General features: G+C 40.6%; 1 long non-coding RNA gene across 1 annotated transcript; it reads right to left on the bottom strand.

Annotated features, from left to right (window-relative positions):
- Positions 1–279: 279 nt before the first annotated feature.
- Positions 280–9,788, bottom strand: LOC148147500 (uncharacterized). Its single transcript, XR_015759637.1, has 3 exons — positions 9,735–9,788; positions 8,137–8,446; positions 280–405 (listed from the first exon to the last, which is right to left on the bottom strand). It is a non-coding gene; the product is annotated as an uncharacterized LOC148147500 (long non-coding RNA).
- Positions 9,789–23,321: the final 13,533 nt, after the last annotated feature.

Here is a 23,321-nt window from a genome sequence, read left to right as displayed (position 1 = left end):
TTACTCTGTCATCAAGGGGGTTTTAGCATACGGTTGCTTCTTTCCTGAAGAAGGGCTTATGCCCGAAACGTCGATTCTCCTGTTCCCTGGATGCTGCCTGACCTGCTGCGCTTTTCCAGCAACACATTTCCAGCTCTGATCTCCAGCATCTGCAGACCTCACTTTCTCCTGCTTCTGAAAGTGGCAGGCCGAGACTACAGTGCTCCCTGCACTTGGCATGGACAGTGCTTCCCATCTTTAATTGCCTAATGGTCTTGGCAACCATCATTAAAATGCCTTTGTGGACCCTGCTGCCCTTTGGCATGGGATTGAGTCGCGGTTTCTGTCCTGATTGTGGGTCATGGTAAGAGATTTCCATCCTTCATCTTGTATTTGCCAGGATTCTGAAGTATAATATTTGATGTGCTGTAAAAAATATAGTACCATGAACATTAAAGCATAACTCACCCCCAGAAATATTTTGAAAAGCAAAACTAATGAAACTGTCACTATCATAAAATTATTATTTAACAAAACGTCACCGAATAGTTACTGCAAACTTTATAAGACATTTCAAGTGCACCTTTGCTCAGAAGGTGTACTAAAAGGTATGCAAGGAGAAGATAAAGCAAATGTCTTATGATTGTGTTAGGCATTCAGTCATTTTTTCTGCATTAAATCAAGGACTTTAATAAACCCACACACACAATGGGAACTCGGGCTTTCTAAGCATAGAGCTATAGGAGGCTGTAGCCCTCTGTTGGTCTCCTGCCCACCCTGTACCAGGTGTATTCTAGCTATCCCAGCAACAACATTTGTTGACTTGTTCTTGGAATTATTTATTTGGAAAATTGATAATTTTCCATTTATGGATGTTTCAAATGAAACTGGTAATATGGTGTCACCTGCTGGGGAAAGCAAGCAATTGCAATAGCTCAGCCCTTCATTAATGATTTCTAATTTTGGAGCAATATACTTTTTTTGGTATAGATTTCAGTAGAATGTGGTCATAGCTGTTTTCTTTTTACTCTGGTGCTTCCAACTGCTAATAATGTTATTTTTTGCCTTATTATAATCCCAGATTACATAAGTAATGTTGAAATATTCTTTGAGGGTTCAGATGACATTGACAAATTCTAATCCCCCTAGCCTCATACTCCTAGATCTAAATTGAAATTGGGCTATATCAACTTCCACTATTGGTAATTTTACATTAAGTTTGATGCCATCACATTTATGTAATATGTAAAAGTTCTTATACTAGCTCCATCAATTATGGCTACATTGTTGCTCCATTAGCCTGTGCATTCCTTAGCCCGAGTATCAAGAATATGTTCCCAAACCATTTCCATCTCTCTACTTTTCTTTCTGTATCTAAGGTGCTTCTTAAAACCTACCTCTTTAACTAAACTTTTGGTCTCCCTTCCTAATATCTTCTTGTTTGACTTGGTGTCATACAAACATCCAAGTTAGGAGCAGGAATAGGACCCTTTGAGCCTGGTCTGCTATTCAATAATATCATGGCTGATCTGACGGTGGGTTCAACACCACTTTCCTACCTGTTCCTGATAACCATAGATTCCTTTGTTTATCAAGAATGTATCCACCCTTGCCTTAAAAGTTGCATATTTTGACAATTTTTTGTTTTAAAAAAGTGTGAAATATTTTAAGAGGTTTCATTGCATTAAATGTGCAAGTTGGTTTCCCTGTTTTAAAATATTTTTGCACTTTTTATCTATCACCATCATTTAACATAATTTACCTGAGAGAACAAACAAGCAACCCATTTCTAGCCTCTCATCCAATACATTGGGTTCTGCTATAACGCGTGTTTCTTCAACATTAGTTGGTTTTAACGTGATTGGAGAATTTAGACCATTATTTGTAGAACGTAAACATTTTCCTTACCTGTATTGGCTATAATGCAATTCTGGCCCCATGAGTTGAGATGGAGCTGCTTTTGCACGATTTTCTTATAATATGACATTGCATGAGAATGAAACTATCATTTTATGTCAGAGCTGACTATACTGCTATGTAAGCACGCACTGGGAGATCTGCAAAGAATATCATGGTGTGACCTTGCTCTCCAAGATTCCTGCCTTTCTAAAAAGATTTTCAAAAAAATGTCTTGTGGGCTCATAACAACAGAGTAAGAACTTGTTGTGGTTCTGTTCGCCGAGCTGGGAATTTGTGTTGCAGACGTTTCGTCCCCTGTCTAGGTGACATCCTCAGTGCTTGGGACCCACCTGTGAAGCGCTTCTGTGATCTTTCCTCCAGCATTTGTAGTGGTTTGAATCTGTTGCTTCCAGTTCTCAGTTCCAGCTATCCATTGCAGTGGCCGGTATATTGGGTCCAGATCGATGTGCTTATTGATTGAATCTGTGGATGAGTGCCATGCCTCTAGGAATTCCCTGGCTGTTCTCTGTTTGGTTTGTCCTATAATAGAAGTGTTGTCCCAGGCGAATTCATGTTGCTTGTCATCTGCGTGTGTGGCTACTAAGGATAGCTGGTCATGTCGTTTCATGGCTAGTTGGTGTTCATGGATGCGGATCGTTAGCTGTCTTCCTGTTTGTCCTATGTAGTCACCTCTATCTACAAAACCCTAGCCAGAGAAAAAATAGCCAACCTGCTGGACATACAGAACAGACAACAGGACGTTGAACCTAACAACAAAGACTGGATACTCAAACTACTGGACCTGTGCTTCACAACACACTTCACATTCAACAACCAAATATATGAACAAATCAACGGCACCCCCATGGGCTCACCCATCTCTAGACTCATAGCAGAAGCAAAGATTAGAACAAACAGTCTTATTGCAAATTCAACGCAAACTCTGGGTCAGATATGTGGATGACACCTTTGTAATCATTAAAAACACAGAAATAGAGAACACACACCGGATCATCAACACCACACTCACAGGAATCCGATTCACTAGAGAGGAAGAAAAGGACAACCAACTCCCATTCCTAGACGTGATGGTACAGAGAACACCGAATGGAGAATTCAGCACAAAGGTATACAGGAAAGCCACTCACACAGACCAAGTCCTGAACTATGAAAGCAACCACCCCAACACACACAAAAGAAGTTGCATCAAGACACTATTCAAAAGGGCCACAACACACTGCAGTACACCAGAACTGCAAAAAGAGGAAGAAGAACACCTATACAATGTATTCGCCAAAAACGGATACCCGCGCAATTTCATCAACAGATACCTAAGGGAAAGACAATGGAACGAGGACATGCCACAACCCAAAGGATAGCCACACTACCATACATCAAGAGCATTTCCGAACTGACAGCCAGACTAATGCGACCACTAGGACTCAGAACAGCACACAAATCAACAGCCACTCTCAGACAACAACTACCAGAACGAAGGACCCGATACCCAGCATGAGCAAAACCAATGTAGTGTACAAATCCCATGCAAGGACTGCACAAAACACTATATAGGACAAACAGGAAGACAGCTAACAATCCGCATCCATGAACACCAACTAGCCACAAAACGACACGACCAGCTATCCTTAGTAGCCACACATGCAGATGACAAGCAACATGAATTCGACTGGGACAACACTACTATTATAGGACAAGCCAAACAGAGAACAGCCAGGGAATTCCTAGAGACAGGGCACTCATCCACAGATTCAATCAATAAGCACATCGATCTGGACCCAATATACCGGCCACTGCAATGGACAGCTGAAACTGACAACCGGAAGCGACAGATTCAAACCACTACAAATGCCAGAGGAAAGATCACAGAAGTGCTTCACAGGAGGCTCCCAAGCACTGAGGATGTCACCTAGACAGGGGACGAAATGTCTGCAACACAAATTCCCAGCTCGGCGAACAGAACCACAACAACGAGCACCCGAGCTACAAATCTTCTCACAAAGTAAGAACTTGTACTATACATATTTAGGTGAAAGCAGATGAGCTGGTATTTATGGAATGTGGAGAATAGGAGATTCTACCACATAGCAATGGAATCGTCATGACTGGACAGGCAAAGTCATGGATTGAAGGTAAGTGGTAGATGGGTTGAGACAAGGGATGTATTGGAACTGAAAATAGCAGTGAGGTTGTCTTTTGTGATGGAAAGGGTACAGGTTTGGAAGTTTTGAATAGAATATTGAGGTTGCAAGCATTATGGATCAGCTTGGGAGCTATACATGTAAATCGAGTCACTGATCAGGTTTTGTTATGGGACTGAAGATTACAAATTTCATCTAGCTTCGATGTTGGTGTGAGCTTAACTTCAAAAGGCACTGAAGCTGGATATAGCAATACTTAAATTATCTGCAGTAACATAAGAAATCAAACCTGGAGGGCATGGTATCAAAGATCTAACAAACATTTATTAACAATTATTATATACAAACAATATATTTCTCATGTCTAAGTATTCGAGTTAATGTTAGGTTATTATGTTACCCCAAAGAAACATGCATGCAATAGTGTGTCATGATTCAACTGATCCTGAGGTAAGAAGAAATATGTGTTTTTTTTGTACCTCATGTCCCACAATATGATGCAATGTTGACATCATGAGCATGTTTCCTAAAGATATATTGACATACTGACCATGAGACATAGCACAACAGAGATAATTACAATTTGCTGAAGGCTGGAGGTCATACAAATTGTCTAACAGTCGAGAGATAGCAGAGGCGCTAAAAGAGCTACAATATTTAATATTCGACAGATTTCTGTCTTGTTAGCTTAATGTAACTAAGAACAGCATTTCAAAGTTGTCCCATTGGGATACATGATTAGCACTTAACAACAGAAGCCAATTCAGTATTTACAAGTAAAGACATAAATGGAGAGACAGAGAGATATATAAGGGAGAAAATAGTTACAGAAGGACAATTCATTATCAAAAACACCAGCAAAAGATTTTGGATTTTAACTATGTAAGTTATTACAGTAAATTAGTCTATTTTAAAAATCTGAATTTGAGATATGGTTAATAATGTTGAGGGCACGTTTATTTTAAATGAAGGGGAGAGACGCTAGGTTTGGCAGGAAGCCACTGAGTACTGAGTGCTATAAACTGTCAGAATGAAGAATATTTGATTGCATAAAGCAGTGAATGTCAAAGAGTGGCAGTGAAGAACGGTTTGATGCAGTAATAGTGAATGCCGTACACTTATAACAAAAAACATTCCCGGGCTGCCTTACCAAGATTATTCTGCACTTTCGAAAGAAATTTATTAAAACAAGAGCTAAAATTTGTTCAATCATTATAAACAGACGAACCAAAAAATGTGTTTCAACATTATGTTGAACAAGTACTAAAAGTTTAGAGTGCAGTTGATCATTCCTGTCAGTGGAAGAGCGGCGTAAAGTAAGTGTTTATCAATAAGATAGCTAGTGACCTCACTGGCAGTGTCATGCAATAATCAGAGTGTAGAAGGTCGTACTATATGATTGTCATCCACAGGCCTCATCCTGCTCTGTGTATAATACATGCAGTTCAATAAAAGGTTCTGATTACCATGACCTGCTACCAATTCACCAGCAGCACACTTATGACAAGGTGGTCAAATCAAACAATCTTTCCTCAAGACAATCGGATGACATCACACAGCATCTAGAATTAATGCAAAATATGACACAAAGGCAAGCAGCAGTGAGGGAGAAAAACAGCAATCAGGTGAAAGGGGTAAATGTAACCAGGAAAAAATCAGCAGACCTTTTCGGGTGATAGGCTACACCAACAAAAGTGCATCAGGCAGATTCCGATAGTTAGAGATGGCAGGATGTGGCCCAGACAGACAGCAGTGACAGGCAAACCCAACAGAATACAAGGAAGATTGACACCAGCAGTTGGGAAACCTCAGAACCTTCAGCCTCCAGTAACAGGGTCATCCCAACAGATATTGGAATAGGTAGAGGCCAATAATAAGCAGAAATACAGAAATTATAACAATAGCATCTTTGGCAATGATTATGTTATTTTGTGGCCTCAACAAGGGGGAGTGACTTGAATAGTATTGTAGTGTCCAACTCAGTGGCTCAGTGGTTAACACTCCTGCCTCACAGCACCAGGAACCTGAGTTTGATTCCTGCCTTGGGTGACTGTCTGTGTGGAGTTTGCACATTCTCCCTGTGTCTTGTGAATTTCCTCCAGGTGCTCTGATTTCCTCCCACAATCCAAAGATGTGCAGTTAGGTGAATTGGCCATGCTAAATTATCCATAGTGTTCAGGGATGTGTAGGTTAGGTGCATTAGTCAGAGGGAAATATAGAGAAGGGGAATGGATCTGGGTGGGTTACTCTTCGGAGGGTCGGTGTGGACTTGTTGTCCGAAGGTCCTGTTTCCACATTGTAGACATTCTATGATTCCAGTGGGATTTAGGTTAAACCCCATTTCATCAGCTGGGTTTTGTTGTTACTGGTGCTGGTTTTCATTATTTATGTATAGACTGGTTTCTGGTTGCTGGTCTCTCCCTATTTTGTGGTTTGTTAGTTGGCCCTGCTTCTGGTATCTGCCTGTTCTGAGGTTTGCTTGTTGATCCTAGAATCCCACAGTACAGTAGAGGCTGTTCGGTCCATTGAGTCTGCTCTACACTACTCCCAGTTTCCAGCCCTTTGCTTATATCCTTCAATGTTGTGATATTTCAAATGCTCATCCAAGTACTTTTTAAAGGTTCTGGCATTTCCTGCCTCAACTAATCTCTGAGGCAGTGCATTTCAGATTCCTACCAGCCTTTGGGTGAAAAGAATTTCCTGAAATTCCATCTAAACCTCCTGCTATTCACTTTAAAATTATGACCGCTCGTTATTGACCCTTCAATCAAGGAGAACAACTGCTTTCTATCTAACCTTTATATGTTCTTCATGATCTTACACAGATTTCCTGATAAGGGTTTTTGCCCGAAATGTTGATTCTCCTGCTCTTTGAATGATGAGGACCTTCTGTGCTTTTGCAGCACTACTCTGACCATGATCTTACACAACTCAATCAGGTACCCCTCTCTGCCTTCTCTCTGCCTTATCTCTTTGAAGCTAAACTGCTCCATCCCAGACATCATCGCATTGCTGGAACAAAAACAGAAATTGCTGGAAAAGCTCAGCAGGCCTGACAGTATCTGTGGAGAGAAACCAGAGTTAATATTTCGGGTCCAGTTATCCTCTGAGGAAGAGTCAATCGACTTGAAATATTAACACTGATTTCTCTCCACAGAAACTGCCTGACCTGCTGAGCTTTCTCAGCAATCTCTGTTTTTTTCCGCAGTTCTCTCCGTTTTTATCTTAATGCTGGGGTCTGTCAGTGTTGCATTCTGCTGGTCTTGCGTAATGTTGGAGTGTGCCCTGTGCTTGCAAGTCCTCGTTGTGTTTAGTTAGTCCAGCCTATCATCTCAGACTGTCAATTAATTTTGCTTTCTTCATCTTACTGCTGCTGTTTCTCCCATCCCACTTTAGTGTTGAAACAGGCTGTAGTTCACCTTTTATTTAAATTTTTGCAGCAGTGTTGGACCTCAGAGTTACAGTAGCCCTCTCACACCAGCCAGACAGAGAAAAGACATGTTCTTCAATTGGATGATAAACTGCGCTGACAACATAATGACAAGACAGAGTGGCACCGAGAAATCAGCAACATGTGCCCAGGTAGTGAAGGCTTTTGATGATTACTTTGGCATTGGGTAGAATATCATGATTGATTAGGCCAAACCAGGAACTGGAAGCAATCATTAGTGAACAGTTTGGACCAGTTTGCAGACAATGAGAACAATGGTTCCTTCAGAGAAGAGCTAGTCCAAGATTTTGGTGCAGGCATGATGGGTCAAATGGCCTCCTCCTGCACAGTAATGATTCTGTAAAGCTTTGTTAGGTCATTGTGGGGCTTGCTGAAGTCCAGCAAGCACCTTCCATTCTTGAAATCAGTGCAGCAGCCTTGGCAGTGAGAGCTGAGTAAACCGAATAAGCACCTGACTAGAGAGGAACTAGATCCTTCATCTGTCCAGTTAGTGGGTTTAAAACACTTTATCTACTGCAGGCACTTCAGTAACATGCAGATACAGGTAGGAGAGAGTGCCACAGTCACCAAGATCTATTGTTCCAGATGCCGGTGCCAAAAAGTCGACTGGCATTAAGTATGCCCTACCACCAACATAGACTGCCATACCTGGGGGAGACAAGGCTATTTCAGGGCTATGTTCCACAGCAAAAAGCTTCCACCTCTGACAGAACCACAGAGATCTTCTAGCATATGAGAAATGAAAAGATTCCCAGCCATTGAAAGGGCCATTCATAAAGAGAGGCAACCCAGAATAGGATTTCTGGAGGGCGGAGCTTTTTCACCAACAGACACAGATGATTACAGGAGGAGCCTGTTTCAAACACAATGCAGTACCGGAGATCAGAGCTCCTCCAGCAGATCTTCACAGATCAGGAACACCTCATCGATGATCTTAGGCTGTGTGACTGTAAGTCTCCTGCACAGAGGGGCGAGAAAATTTGCAGATTTAATCTCTTTATGTCAATAAACATTAACAACCTTGCTCTTTGTTAAGCAGGGATGCACATGTAACTTTATAGCATCTTTACTCACCAGCAACAAAGAATAGCTTTGATACAATCTCTGTTGACAAAGTCCCAAATTCAGCAATCACAGGAAGCTGTTCCAGATGGGGTTCTACCCTTCAAGAAGGAGGTAGGCAACACACAGAACGGTGCAACACTGCCCAGAACAACCAGCTGGAGCAGTAGACTCTGGGTATTGGTCTTTGATGAGATGGTTGAGTGGGAGTTAACAATGAATAATGATGACCAGCCAGAGGTCTAAACCCTGGACCTCACATATGCTGTTTAAGGAGCATGAAGATGGGAGCAACTACCAAGAACCACAAGGGAAGGCAAGTAAAAACCGAAAAAAATGTGGATGCTGTAATTCAGAGACAAAAATTGCTGGAAAAGCTCAGTAAGTTTGGCAACATCTGAGGAGAGAAATCAGTTGATGTTTTGGGTTGCTTGACCCTTCCTCAGAACAGAAGGAATTCTGACAGAAGGAATGCAACAACTCTGTGGCATCAACAGGGACTTCTAGGGATCTCATTAATATACCCATTTCATAATGAGCCTAACCGCAGAAGACATGTGGCCACAATTACTGAGGTTTTAGATTAGATTAGATTAGATTAGATTAGATTACTTACAGTGTGGAAACAGGCCCTTCGGCCCAACAAGTCCACACCGCCCCGCCGAAGCGCAACCCACCCATTCCCCTACATTTACCCCTTTTACCTAACACTATGGGGCAATTTAGCATGGCCAATTCACCCTGACCTGCACATCTTTGGACTGTGGGAGGAAACCGGAGCACCCGGAGGAAACCCACGCAGACCCGGGGAGAATGTGCAAATTCCACACAGTCAGTCGCCTGAGGCGGGAATTGAACCCGGGTCTCAGGCGCTGTGAGGCAGCAGTGCTAACTACTGTGCCACCGTGCTGCCCACCAGATATTGACAGGAGCAGAACCCAACCCCATTCCGAATTGGAAGGCCCCGGGGCAGGGTGGCAACACTCAGCCAGTATTTGTTATCCATCCATAATTGCCCTTGAAATGAATGGTTTTCTTAAAAATCCACCATTATAATTCAGCTCTGGAGTCACATGCAGGCCAGACCAGGTAAACATGATAGATTCCCTTTTCTAAAGGGCATTAAAAAACAAATAGATTTTTACAATTATTGATATGGTTACAATTGTAGGATGAATCCTCACCTCAGCTCTTCATGGTTTCGGATTCATCTGATTGATTTACTGCCTCATCTGCTTTCCTGGTTGAGATCTATAGGAATTGTAAGGTTTGGTGTGATAGTAGAAAACACATGGTCACCTAACAAGGAAGGGCTCTTGCCTTAAATAAGATGTAGTTTATTGCATGATAACAACTACAGACAATTCACATTGGTACGATAGACATTGTTACTCAGGTCATGTGACAGACCTCGATGTTAGACCTTACTCCTTCAAGATCCAAAGCCTTCCGAAGGCCTGAATTGATGTGACATCATTATGTTGGGCATGCTTCATGTACTCCTCAGCATTCACCCTTTTAGATCCCTTAAAAACTATCAACATTACAGATGTTTTATGGTTCAGAGCTAGTATGCAGTACACCTTCAATATATTCATGGTATCATTGCTGTATATTGGTATGTGGTCTGAGGGTACAAATGTATCCATCGCCATCATAGCTGGGGCCAAATGAAGCATGAGATGCTAATGGAAGCATGCTACTATTTATAACTAAAGAGCTTTGTGTTTTCCCAGATATGAAATACCTGTGACAGTAATATCTGTACATAGCAGGAGTTGTAATAACATTTGTTAAACTTTTCAGTACTACACTACCTATGTTCAGGGCCTTAAGTTGCAGGAGCTAACATAAGTATTGCCTCATCAGTTTCAAATATCACAAAGTTCAGACCTGCACTTACCGGATCAAATCTATACAGATCATCAAAATTACAGAGAGGTGGAGGGAGTTGCTGATTTATATGGGTACATGACTCGTGTGAAGAACAAACCACCTTCATTCTTGCCTCTGCACAACAGCAGGGGTTGTATTCGGGCAAAGGACTTCCAAATTTTGGCCACATTAGTCATTCTTGCAGTGACAGTCAGTCTCACAGACATTATGATGATCTAGGCTGTGGTAATCGACTCCCTATATAATGCAAGTTCATAATAGCCAGATAATCTGTTTGTCTAATATTGATTGAGGAATAAAGATCAGCCAGAACACCAAATATAAGATCTCCCCCACATTTTGTGCCATTTGATTTCCTACTGAATGGAGCAGGGAGAATGTCAGTTTCTGGAAGACAAGTCTCCAATAATGCACAATAATGCAGCATTTCCTTGATACTCTCTCAAGACGGCAGAAGGAGAAATGTAATGCTTCAATATTTCTTAATGCCATTGTAAGTTAACATCCTCCCTCTGCTTCTGTTACTCATTTCTCCCAGACTGGCTCCAAATGTAGAGTGACATATTCCCACTAAGCTGTCAATGTCAGTCTGAAAGCAGAAACTAGAATATTTATGAGAATAATTTGGTTCCAGCTCTCCACAGTGATGAACTGGAACAGTCATCTTGAAGCCTTTAGCATTGTAAAACCTTCCTGTCAAAGTTTTAATTCAAGCTTCTCCTTGCAAATGAGAACAATCATTCCTCAAAACGTTAGTATTTTACATTGTGGTACAGGCCCACAAAAGATGACTATCTAACACTGCATAGGTAACATCACTCCAAAAGACTACAAGAATTTTGAAGTCTAGGAATTGTGGAGCACTGCTCCAAATGGCATCGAGAAACAGTACTGGAACCACTTGCCAGAAAGATTAGCCGCTGGCGTATTCAGACACTGGTACAAGGTTCAAACTTGATCCTTTTGAAAATTTCAAATGGCTCAACAAGATGAGTGACAGTAATAGGGTGGTTGTTATGGGGGACTTTAACTTTCCTGATATTGATTGGGAAAGCTATAGCTCAAGTTCGTTAGATGGGTCAGTGTTTGTTCAATGTGTGCAGGAGAGTTTCCTGACACAATATGTAGACAGGCCAACAAGAGGTGAGGCCATACTGGATTTGGTTCTGGGTAACGAACCAGGCCAGGTGTTAGAATTAGAGGTAGGTGAGCACTTTGGGGATAGTGACCATAATTCGGTGATTTTTACACTCGTGATGGAGAGGGATAAGTGTGTACTACAGGGCAAGAATTATAGGTGGGGTAAGGGAAATTATGATGCGGTGAGGCATGACTTAGGATGTGTGGCTTGGAAAAGTAGACTCCAAGGCAAGAGTGTAAATGATATGTGGAACTTGTTCAAGGGGCAACTATTGAGTGTCCTTGATAATTATGTACCTGTCAGGCAGGTAGGAAAGGGTCGTGCGAGGGAGCCGTGGTTTAATAAGGAATTGGAATCCCTTGTTAAATGGAAGAGGGCGGCCTATCTCAAGATGAGACGTGAAGGTTCAATTGGGGTGATTGAGAGTTATAGGGTAGCCAGGAAGGACCTGAAGAGAGAGCTAAAAGCAGCAAGGAGGGGACATGAAAGGTCCTTAGTAGATAGGATTAGGGAAAACCCTAAGGCTTTCTATAGGTATGTTAGGAATAAAAGAATGACTAGGGTAGGAATAGGTCCAGTCAAGGATAGTAGGGGGAAGTTGCGTGTGGAGGCGGAAGAGATTGGGGAGACACTGAATGAATACTTTTCTTCAGTATTCACTCAGGAACAGGGCATTGTTGTCGATGAGAATACTGAGGCACAAATAAGTAGAATGGATGGCTTTGAGGTATGTAGAGAAGAGGTGTTGGAAATCCTGGAAAAGGTGAAAATAGATAAGTCCCCTGGGCCTGATGGCATTTATCCTAGGATTCTCTGGGAAGCAAGGGAGGAGATTGCTGAGCCATTGGCCTTGATTTTTATGTCCTCTTTGTCTACAGGAGTAGTCCCAGAAGACTGGAGGATAGCAAATGTGGTTCCCTTGTTCAAAAAGGGGAGTAGGGATAGCCCTAGTAACTATAGGCCGGTGAGTCTCACTTCTGTTGTGGGCAAAGTCTTAGAGAGAATTGTAAGGGATAGGATTTATGCACATCTAGATAGGAATAATGTGATCAAGGATAGTCAGCATGGTTTTGTGAAGGGCAAGTCGTGCCTCACAAACCTTATTGAATTCTTTGAAAAGGTGACGAAGGAGGTTGATGAGGGGAAAGCGGTAGATGTGGTATATATGGATTTTAGTAAGGCGTTTGATAAGGTTCCCCATGGTAGGCTACTGCAGAAAATACGGAGATATGGCATTGAGGGTGAGTTGGAGGTTTGGATTAGGAATTGGCTGGATGGAAGAAGACAGAGGGTAGTAGTTGATGGCAAAGTTTCTTCATGGAGTGCCGTCACTAGCGGTGTTCCGCAAGGATCTGTTTTGGGACCATTGCTGTTTGTCATTTTTATAAATGACCTGGAAGAGGGGTTAGAAGGTTGGGTGAGCAAGTTTGCGGATGATACGAAAGTCGGAGGAGTTGTTGACAGTGAGGAAGGATGTAGCAGGTTACAGCAGGATATAGAGAAGCTGCAGAGCTGGGCAGAAAGGTGGCAGATGGAATTCAATGTAGCTAAGTGCGAGGTGATTCACTTTGGGAAGAATAACAAAAAGATGGGGTACTGGGCTAATGGTCGGATACTTGGTAGTGTGGATGAGCAGAGGGATCTTGGTGTCCATGTACACAGATCTCTGAAAGTTGCCACCCAGGTAAATAGTGCGGTGAGGAAGGCATATGGCGTACTGGCTTTTATTGGTAGAGGAATTGAGTTCCGGAGTCCTGAGGTCATGATGCAGTTGTATAAGACTCTGGTACGGCCGCATCTGGAATATTGTGTGCAGTTTTGGTCGCCATACTATAGGAAGGATGTGGAGGCATTGGAACGGGTGCAGAGGAGGTTTACCAGGATGTTGCCTGGTATGGAAGGAAAATCGTATGAGGAAAGACTGAGGCACTTGGGGCTGTTTTCACTAGAGAAAAGAAGGTTTAGGGGTGACTTGATTGAGGTGTACAAGATGATTAGGGGGTTAGATAGGGTCGACAGTATGAACCTTTTCCCGCGTATTGAGTCGGGTATTACAAGGGGGCATAGCTTTAAATTAAGGGGGGGTAGATATAGGACTGATGTTAGGGGTAGGTTCTTCACTCAGCGAGTCGTTAGTTCATGGAATGCCCTGCCAGTAACAGTGGTGGACTCTCCCTCTTTATGGGCATTTAAGAGGGCATTGGATAGGTATATGGAGGATAGTGGGTTAGTGTAGTTTGGGTGGGCTTGGATCGGCGCAACATCGAGGGCCCAAGGGCCTGTACTGCGCTGTATTCTTCTATGTTCTATGTTCTATGTTCTAAGCAGCTCTCAATTAAGCAAGGTGCTCTGAGGACAGGTCAATAGAATCTGCTGGCAGGAAATGAAAGAATCCAACAGTGTTGTTAGCTTTCACTATAGTCTCTCACTGATGCCTTGCATCATATGTTCCTCGTAGATAGAAAAACAGTTCTTAATTACTTTGCAATGATTTATAACTGTTACAGCAAAATTTGAATGGACAGCATTAGCCATTGTTGTATTGCCTCTCCTGTATGTAATGTTTGAATGGACAGCATTAGCCATTGCCTCTCCTGTATGTAATGTTTTGCCACCTGCCTCTTTGACAGAACTCTCCCTTCCAGAAGAGCTCAGAGATATGGATTCTTAATGTGCAGCCTGACACTGGCAGGAAAGAAACACTGCTGAGTGGAAGAGACGGCAGCTGGAGAATTGTACCCAGTCTCTAAATGATTAAGTGTTTCTTCTCATTTACACGTTCTCCCATGATAGTTATCTGTCAGATATTGGGCAGAATGTGAGGTGGTAAATCCAGCAGCACCTCATAACAAGCATTGAAAAGTGGATTTCCATTGTTGTTGGAACAAGTTACATTGATGAAAAAAGCAGTCTGCCATCAGCTGTAGCTGTTTAACAAGAAAGTTCTTACATTCTGTTTATTTCCACAGAAAGCAAGTAATCAAGAGCCTTTTTGTTTGCCTGACAACAGGCTTTCATTGTCCCATGAATACCCCTTCGAGCAAATCCCAGAGGTGGACGCTACTCACTCACCTTAACATGCCTACTGTGTCCAAATCTAATATGTCACAGACAATCAACCAACAAACAAAAATAAAGGTGAGGAATGAGAAAAGAAGTAAAACAGCAGTATAAGAGATAGAAATGATCAGAAGTCACAAAGAGACAGTCAAATGGAGAATAAGAACACATAAAAGACAGACATGGAAGAGTACTGGGAAAAAAATAAATGGTAAAAATTACATGGTCTGAGCACTATGCAAAATATAAGTTAGACTGGGGCCAGAGGAAACATTCAGCTATTTTTCTGCCTGCCTCAAGTGTTTTAATCATTTCAACAAAGAGTATCGCCTCTGCAGAAAATGAGAAAGCTTCACCAACATGCTTCACTTTGACAGGCACAGAAAGCGGTCACGCAACAAATAACAATTGATTCTTTTGAAAAAGAATGGCAATTCACACAGAAACATTGCTACACCCAAATATTTCTGCTGATGTGGCCAAAGGGTTAAAGGATTCATGGACATCACAAGCGTCACTCATGTAGTCACTGCTACCATTCTGTTTAACCATGGAAGATATGCTATTTGTGTTGACTCTGTAGCTAACGACACAAAAGGGAAAGTATCCTCAATGATGAACTTGACACTGAATTGACATATATTTGTGCTGCTTTAAGTTTGTTTTCCAACTTGGTTTTTGACAATTACAAATTAAGGCCTGTATGCACTGAGATTTATCAGGGTTTTTCACAATGTGATTAACCTGTATTGAAAGAAAAATAACCCTTGTTGATGACATATTGCATACTGGGAATTGATAGTGTAAATTAACTTATTGTAATAGATTATATAGTTAATTATTCCCTTTACATTGAGTGATGTGTTCTCTCTGCTGCTTTGCAATTTGGAGGCATTACTGAGAGGCACCAGGATGTGTAGTAGACAGGTATTTTTCATATATATAACTACAGATGAACAAATTGCCTTTTATTTTCTCAGTTGTGGCAGCCAGCTCGTTGGATCAATTTCCTGCCCAATATTTTCCAATCTCTTGGGTCATCAGCTTGCAACATTTTGTTCAACACCTCATTAGTTGCTGCATTGTAATTAAGGACCTAAATTTGCTGAAAATCCACTCTAGGAATCTACTGTGTGTGTGTCATTCTTTCAAAGCAGCAAATCATAGTGCAAGCAATTTTCAAACTTTATTTCAATAATTAGCTGTAGTTGATTCAACACTGCTACTCCACAATATCAATAGTCTAAAAGATCTAACTAAGGTCACATTTCTGTGGTAAAAGTAAACACCGAAGCTCTTTAATCAGAAAATCAGGTTAAAACATGTCGGATGCTGGTTGGTCTGATATAAACTGGACTACAGAAAAGTCATGTTAATTTAGATAAACTCCATGTTTCTTTCAAAGAGAGAACTTGTAAACACATTTCCCTCTTCCCTTTGGTCTGGACAAGTCTGTACTCTATTAGCACTTGTGCAAACATAGATTAGCTATGGATTTCAGGTCCTCTGCAAACATTTGAATGTTGAGCATTTGGGCCTAGCATGGGTCCAGCACTCAACTGGTTTATGCACTCAGAATTACAAAATGACACCACATAGAAGGAAGCCATTTAGCCCATTGTGCCTATGCTGACATTTTGGTACAGTGATGCAACTAGTTTTGCCCTTTGCTCTTTTCACATAACCCCCGACATTTTTCCCTTAAATATTTGTTCTATTCCACTTTGAAAGTTACTATTGAATCTTCTTTCACCATCCTTTCAGCCAAAACATACAAACTCACAGCAACTTGCCATATGAACAATTATTTTCTCCTGTCACAATGTAGTAAATAATTAACTATACTATTATTCTAACAGCCGCTGAACATGTACTAAAGGAGCAAAGTCAACACCATGTCAGATTGCATGGAACTGGAACATGTTTCTGTAATATTTCTGAATATATCCTCTGATTAACCTTGTATATAGTAATGTTCAAGAAAATCTGTTAATGTTCACTAATCTGAATGCAGACCTGATCTTTATCATTTACCTTAAATCTATGTTCTCTGGTTGCCATGAATTCTATAGTAGACAAGCAGGAGGCAGGAAGAGCACAGCAAACCAGACAGCATCAGGAGGTGGAGAAGTCAACATTTTGGGTACAACATTTCTAGTTGGAAACAATTTCTCTTTATTCCCTTTATCAAATCCATTCACAATTTTGAACAGTTTCTCTTAATATTTATAATAACGAAAACAGCCCTACCTTCTCCAGTCTCTGCAGATAACTGAACTTCTCCATTCCTGTACAATAAATCTCTTTTGCACCATTTCTAAAAAGAGGGTGCCGAGTATTATATATGACATCACAGATGAAGCCTTAGAAATGCATAGTTCCCTGGCTTTAAATTCTATTCCTTTATTAATTAAGCAACATTGATCATGGTCTGTTCATACATTGTGCAAGCATCAGTTAACCAATTAAAATTTAATCATGCAATGGCTAGACAAATTAGGATTCAAATATATTTCTGCCCGTGAATTGGCTTGTAGCTTGCAAAGGGTTAATAAGGCCTACTTTTCAACTGTTGTGTGCGCAAAAACAACAAAGAAGGAAGAAGGAAAGACCACACCCCATCTAATTGTGGATGGGTATTCCATTTTGGAGCTCAGGGGTCCACTGTCTGGTTAAGTGCCATTTGCATTATACTTATTTTGATAACTTACAAATTGCTGAGCCATGTCTAAACAAACTTGTACCTGGAGTAGTCCCATACTAAGACCCTGAGTTTTACAATTAAAGTTCAATTAGATTTCAGACTCCCACACTGGCACAGTATGGTGGAGTCCACATTGGCATAACTCGTCTTAAATCTCAATAAAGCTCCATCCATTGGTCACCTGAAACATTTTACATCTATGATGCAGGACAGATGCATGCACAGATCTATATATTTAAATGATCCATGAGTTAGCAAACTCTCAGCTGCAACATCAAAGATTCCAGACCACAATGTTGAGTCTACGATAACTTGACTAATCTTTAACCAGACAAGCTTGAACTTAAAGGTGACACTAATATATTATGGGAGGTCAAGATATCCTTGATCATTTACACATAGGTTACATGGCCACAGAAAAGCCAAGAGGCTGGTACATGAATTCATCAATTGTCCTAGATTCAATAGAGACATTGATCAACAGATCAACTCATGTGGAACATGTCAAATCCATCAATCTCAACAATTGAGAGAACTTCACTTTCCACAGGCTATTCCTTCTGACTAACCTGTGCAAGATTATGACTGACATCTTCCAAGTCCAAGGACAAATGTGAAGTGATTCACCAAAGATTTCAGATAGCTACTCCTCCAGGCATCAATTGACCCATACCAGCAGCACTGATGTTTGGAAGACCTGATTCATCCTTCAGACTCTCTTAACATGATGCATTGCTGCAAAGAAGGGAAAAAATGATACAAGATCATAACCAACAATATTGCAATTATACCAACCTGAACAGGGATAAAGTATCAGAGTTTGTGAATGCCACGGTAACACATGGGATAGTGGAAACATAATACATCATTGTGGCCAGCCCAGGCCTAACTGCATTGTCACAAGCAATGGTTAAGTCCTGTGTTGAAACAAATAACACGACTGAGTTTTACATGATCAGCCCGCTGTCATACAGGATGATGACTTAGATGCTGAAAACATTGTACCCTCAACTATACATCAACTGGGGATAACGCACATCCGTCCATAATGACAAATTTATATAAATGTGATGTATGAGCTAACATATAGGGAACCTCTCAAACCATATTATACTGGTTGTGGTGTCTTATCTTAAGAAAACCATATCCACAATAACCAGATAATGGTGAATATTAGCCAGAACACCAAGTAAAATTCCCATATTCATCTCCACTAAAGGATCTTTTACATTTGTCGAATGGGAAAATAAGGCCTAGGATGAATTCTTACTGGAAAGATACACTTCTCACAGTGTGCCACACTAGAGTATCAGCCTAAGTTTTGACACTCCCCTCCTGCAGTGTGATTAAACCTGAAACGTTCTGCATTAGAACTGCAAACTGAGCTACAGCTGACAAGTAGCACCATCTTTAATACTTCCAGTCTTTACAAAGAGGCATCCAGTCTCGGTCTGGAATTAATTCTGTCCTGAGATGCACAACTGAAGAACATAAAGAGCCTTTTTACATTATTTGCCTTCCATAACTTCTGTATTACAAATTAGACATGATTAAAACGGCCTCTTTATTACTTTTCAGATATTGGACACATTGCAGGTGTGAGAGGGTTGGGCTCTTGGGAAATGCTTGAAAGGCTTCAGATAAAGATAGACATTTATTCATGGCAGCTGGAGTTCTCTTATTAACAGGAAGCGGAAAACAAACACATACTTAAAGGAAATAGTTTGGCTCTGTTATCCCAGTTGAGCTTTAATGTGTGAATCACTCAGGCTGATGTCTACCATATGTTATATTTATCATTTATCACCTCTCCTAAACATTGAAATAGCTGTTCATAATGTTTATATAAAGCTGATCAGAAATTCAATTGGCTTCCAGAGTAAACCATGTGATGAACCCTGCCTGTTTAATAAAGTCTATTGTAGACTACAATAAAAGAGGCACATCAAACCCCCTTGCCTGCTGTGCACCCTGGTAAGGAAGTCTATTTGTGAGTTTTATGGGTGGCATATCCCATTGATATGAATCATCTGAATGGGGACAATGAGGTCTGCAGATGCTAGAGATCAGAGTTGAGAGTGTGTTGCTGGAAAAGCACAGCAGGTCAGGCAGCATCTGAGGAGCAGGAGAATCGACGTTTTGGGCCGGAGACAAAGGGTTCCCACCCGAAATGTCGATTTTCCTGCTCCTCGGATACTGCCTGACCTGCTGTGCTTTTCCAGTAACACACTCTCAACTCTGAATCATCTGAATGCCAAGTCTGCTTTTCAGAAATAATTTTGGAATAAATATGACTCTGTCTCACTCACATTACTTACTTTCTGTTCTACTTGAAAGAATATTATATTTCTTCATTCTTCAAAGGAGATTCAATACTCCTTAGTTTGCTTTTGAATATAACAATGAAAAACAAATCTAAGTTAGCAGTTTTACCATTGGAAATTGGCTGATTTACTGACAGAAGTCCCTGACCTGCTGCCATTTTAACCTATGCCACTGAAAATTAGCAAGGATAGCATGGCAAAGTAGACAGGGTCCTATTATCCAATGCATGTCTTTTGCTGATGATATCATAAGGATGTGATTGCAATTCTTATTAGTGGAAACCGTGAATATACCACAAGGCCAGCCTACCAAGGGTTAGAATCATACTGAGGAGAAACTCAAAAGGCCTTTTAAAATTTTTTATTTGCTTCCATTCTGGTACCAACAATTAAATGCTAAATCAAAAACTGGTGATCTCAAATATTTCAAATTATGACTCTTCAAAAATATGGGAATAAATATAAAAAGGCGAACTGGACCTTAAAGTCTGTTCCATCCAGACTCGAACAACAAGGATACAGTCATTTCAGCAAGACAAAGCAAACATACCTCAGGACAATTTATGTAAAAGTCTGGAAACTTATTCTGTCATCACTCTCAACAAAAGTAATTTCAAGCAACAAGAATATCAATAATCCCAGGAATATGGCATTTATTTTGTATAATTTAAATTTCCTCCACATCATAATATTGAAGGTTAACAGAAGATCAATGCTTTTTCACCCTAATGGGAAATATGTATACCATGCTGCTCCATTTAATTCATTTGCAGTATCAACACGAAATCTGTAAAATTGATGTAAACTTCAACTCCTTACACACCATTCTCTGGGTAAAGTAAATTAAAATATTAAGACTTTTTTGATCATGAGTAACTGATTATTTTAACAAGGTACTACGTCTTGTTTTTATTCACTTGTGCGATGTGGGTTTTGCTATCCTTCATTGTCCATGGGAAGCTGATGGTGATTTGCCTTCTTAATTGCTACAGTCCACGTGCCATAGGTTGACCCACATGCCCTTAGGGAGGGAATTCTAGGATCTTGGCCCAGTGACAGTGAAGGAATAGAGATATATTTCCAAATCAGGGTGGTGAATGGCTTGGAGGGGGAATTTGCAGTTGATGGTGTTCCCATGTATCTGCTGCCCTTGTCCTTCTAGATGGAAGTGCTTGTGGGTTAGAAGATTCTGTCTAAAGATCTTTGGTGAATTTCCATTATAATTAAAGGCCATTATTAATGAACAAAATCTCATGTTCTTATCCAGGATATTGAGCAAATTTAAGGAGGAGATAGACAGAATTTTGAATTGATAAAGGGTTCTAGAAAGTATATAGGAAGGTGGAGTTGAGGTCAAGATGAAATCAGCCGGGATCATATTAAACAATGGAGCAGACTCAACTGGTTGATTATCTCCTCCTACTCTTAGTTATTATGTTGTTATTTTACATAATTCCTGTGTTTTTATTTCTTGTTATGGCATTGCTTTCAAAGATTGTAAGTGAAGAGACGCTGAAGACTGTCATGCAATGTCTCACATAATCTGACAGTTGTGTGTGCACCTTAACAATATAAGAGATGAGGAAACATACTGCTGCACTTGTGTTGTATATGAATATTATAGTCATAATAAATAGCCTACCTATTTATTATACACTATTAGTATTTTTTGTGACTCCACTGTTAATCACATAAATAATTGCAGTGTTTGAAGAATTTTGATTACAACAGTGTGACATCGCAAGAGAAATATTGAATACAAAAGCTGGGATGTACTTCTGAGACTCTATAAGGCTGTGGTCAGACCATATTGGAGTGTTGTGTGGAGCTTTAGGCCCAAATCTCAGGAAGACTGTATTGACCTTAGAGTGTGTTCAGAGGAGGTTCATGGGAATGGTCCCAGGAATGAAAAGCTTAACATGTGAGGAATGTTTGAAGACTCTGGGTCTATACTCAATGGAGTTTAGAAGGATGATCTAATTGAAACTTACAGAATACTGAAAGGTCGGCACAATGTAGATGTTGGGAAGATGTTTTCATTGGTAGAAGCGACTAGGATCCAAGAGCACAGCTTAAGAGAAAAGGGAAGACCTTTTAGAGTGGAGATAAGGATAAACGTCTTCACCCAGTGAGTGGTAAATCTGTGGAATACATTGCCACAGAAGGCTGTGGAGGCCAGGTCATTAAGTGTATTTAAGATTAAGATTGTTAAGTTCTTGATTGTCAAGGGGATCAAGGGTTATGGGAAGAAAGCAGGAGAAGGGGATTGAAAAACCTATCTGCCATGATTGGATGGCAGAGCAGACTTGATGGTCTGAATGGCCTAACTTCTGCTCCTATGTCTTATGGTCTTAAGCTTAGGGCACCAAATGCAACAAAGTGCGAACACCAAGTGCCAGATTTTCTACATGGACTACCTAAAACCACCTCAAGAGTTCAACATTGCTTGAATGGACTAACTGTCTATAATGGTTTAATAATTAAGTATATTGAAACAATGCCCTTGCAATTCAGCTTTGCATATCATAGCTACATTATATTGTTGATGCAGCTTGAACAGCTGTAGCAAGACTTCCACTATGCTAAGCTTTACAGAATATCTGAATACATGAAGTCAGCATGGCACTGAAAAATAAACCATGTTCCAGCACAGAATGCATTTAAAGAGTTTGAGACCTCTAATTGCTATGTTAAGAAGGGTCTGGCATAATTGATAACTTAAAGTGAGTGGTTATGTTACACACAAGGAATAGCAATTCCTACTATTGATGCATCAAGGATGTTCAGAATGCATGTTCAGGAGAAGCTTAAAATTGAGCTTGCTGAGATGGAATGCAATAGAGTCTCCTACTGACTGAATCAACACATTGATTGGTCCAGCTCCAATGGAAAATGCAGGATTTACTGAGACCAACAGTGGGTATACTTAGCCTTGAAGTGATGTCCATGCAAAATTCTGAGCTGTACCCTAATGTCACTGGTGCTAATTGCTAAGTGTCCTGTGTTAAACATCCAGCACTTCCTCCTCTGTCATATGGACATTTTTCAAGATGTCACCATCTATTTCCCTACATTCTATATCTTCCATATCCTTTTACACAGTAAATACTGATGCAAAATACTTGTTTAGTATCTGCCCCATTCCTGCGGCTCCACACAAAGGCCGCCTCGCTGATCTTTGAGGGGCCCTATTCTCTCCCAAGTTACCCTTTTGTTCTTAATATATTTCTAAAAGCCCTTTGGATTCTCCTTAATTCTATTTGCCAAAGCTATCTCATGTCCCCTTTTTGCCCACCTGATTTCTCTCTCAAGTATACTCCTACTTCCTTTATACTCTTCTAAGGATTCATTTGATCAATCCTGTCTATACCTGACATATGCTTCCTCCTTTTTCTTAATCAAAACTTCAATTTCTTTAGTTATCCAGCCTTTCCTTTCACCCTAACAGGAATATGCTTTCTCTGGATTCTCGTTATCTCATTTCTGAAGGCTTCCTATTTTCCAGCTGCCCCTTTACCTGCGAACATCTGCCCCCAATCAGCTTTCGAAAGTTCTTGCCTAATACCATCAAAATTGGCCTTCCTCCAATTTAGAACTTCAACTTTTAGATCTGGTCTATCCTTTTCCATCACTAAGTAAAAAATAA

The sequence above is a fragment of the Chiloscyllium plagiosum genome, unplaced genomic scaffold, assembly GCF_037043375.1.
Source record: "Chiloscyllium plagiosum isolate Xiang-an unplaced genomic scaffold, Cpla_swu_hap1 HiC_scaffold_16, whole genome shotgun sequence".
Lineage (NCBI taxonomy): Eukaryota > Metazoa > Chordata > Chondrichthyes > Orectolobiformes > Hemiscylliidae > Chiloscyllium > Chiloscyllium plagiosum.
This window is presented reverse-complemented; position numbering and strand designations above follow the sequence as displayed.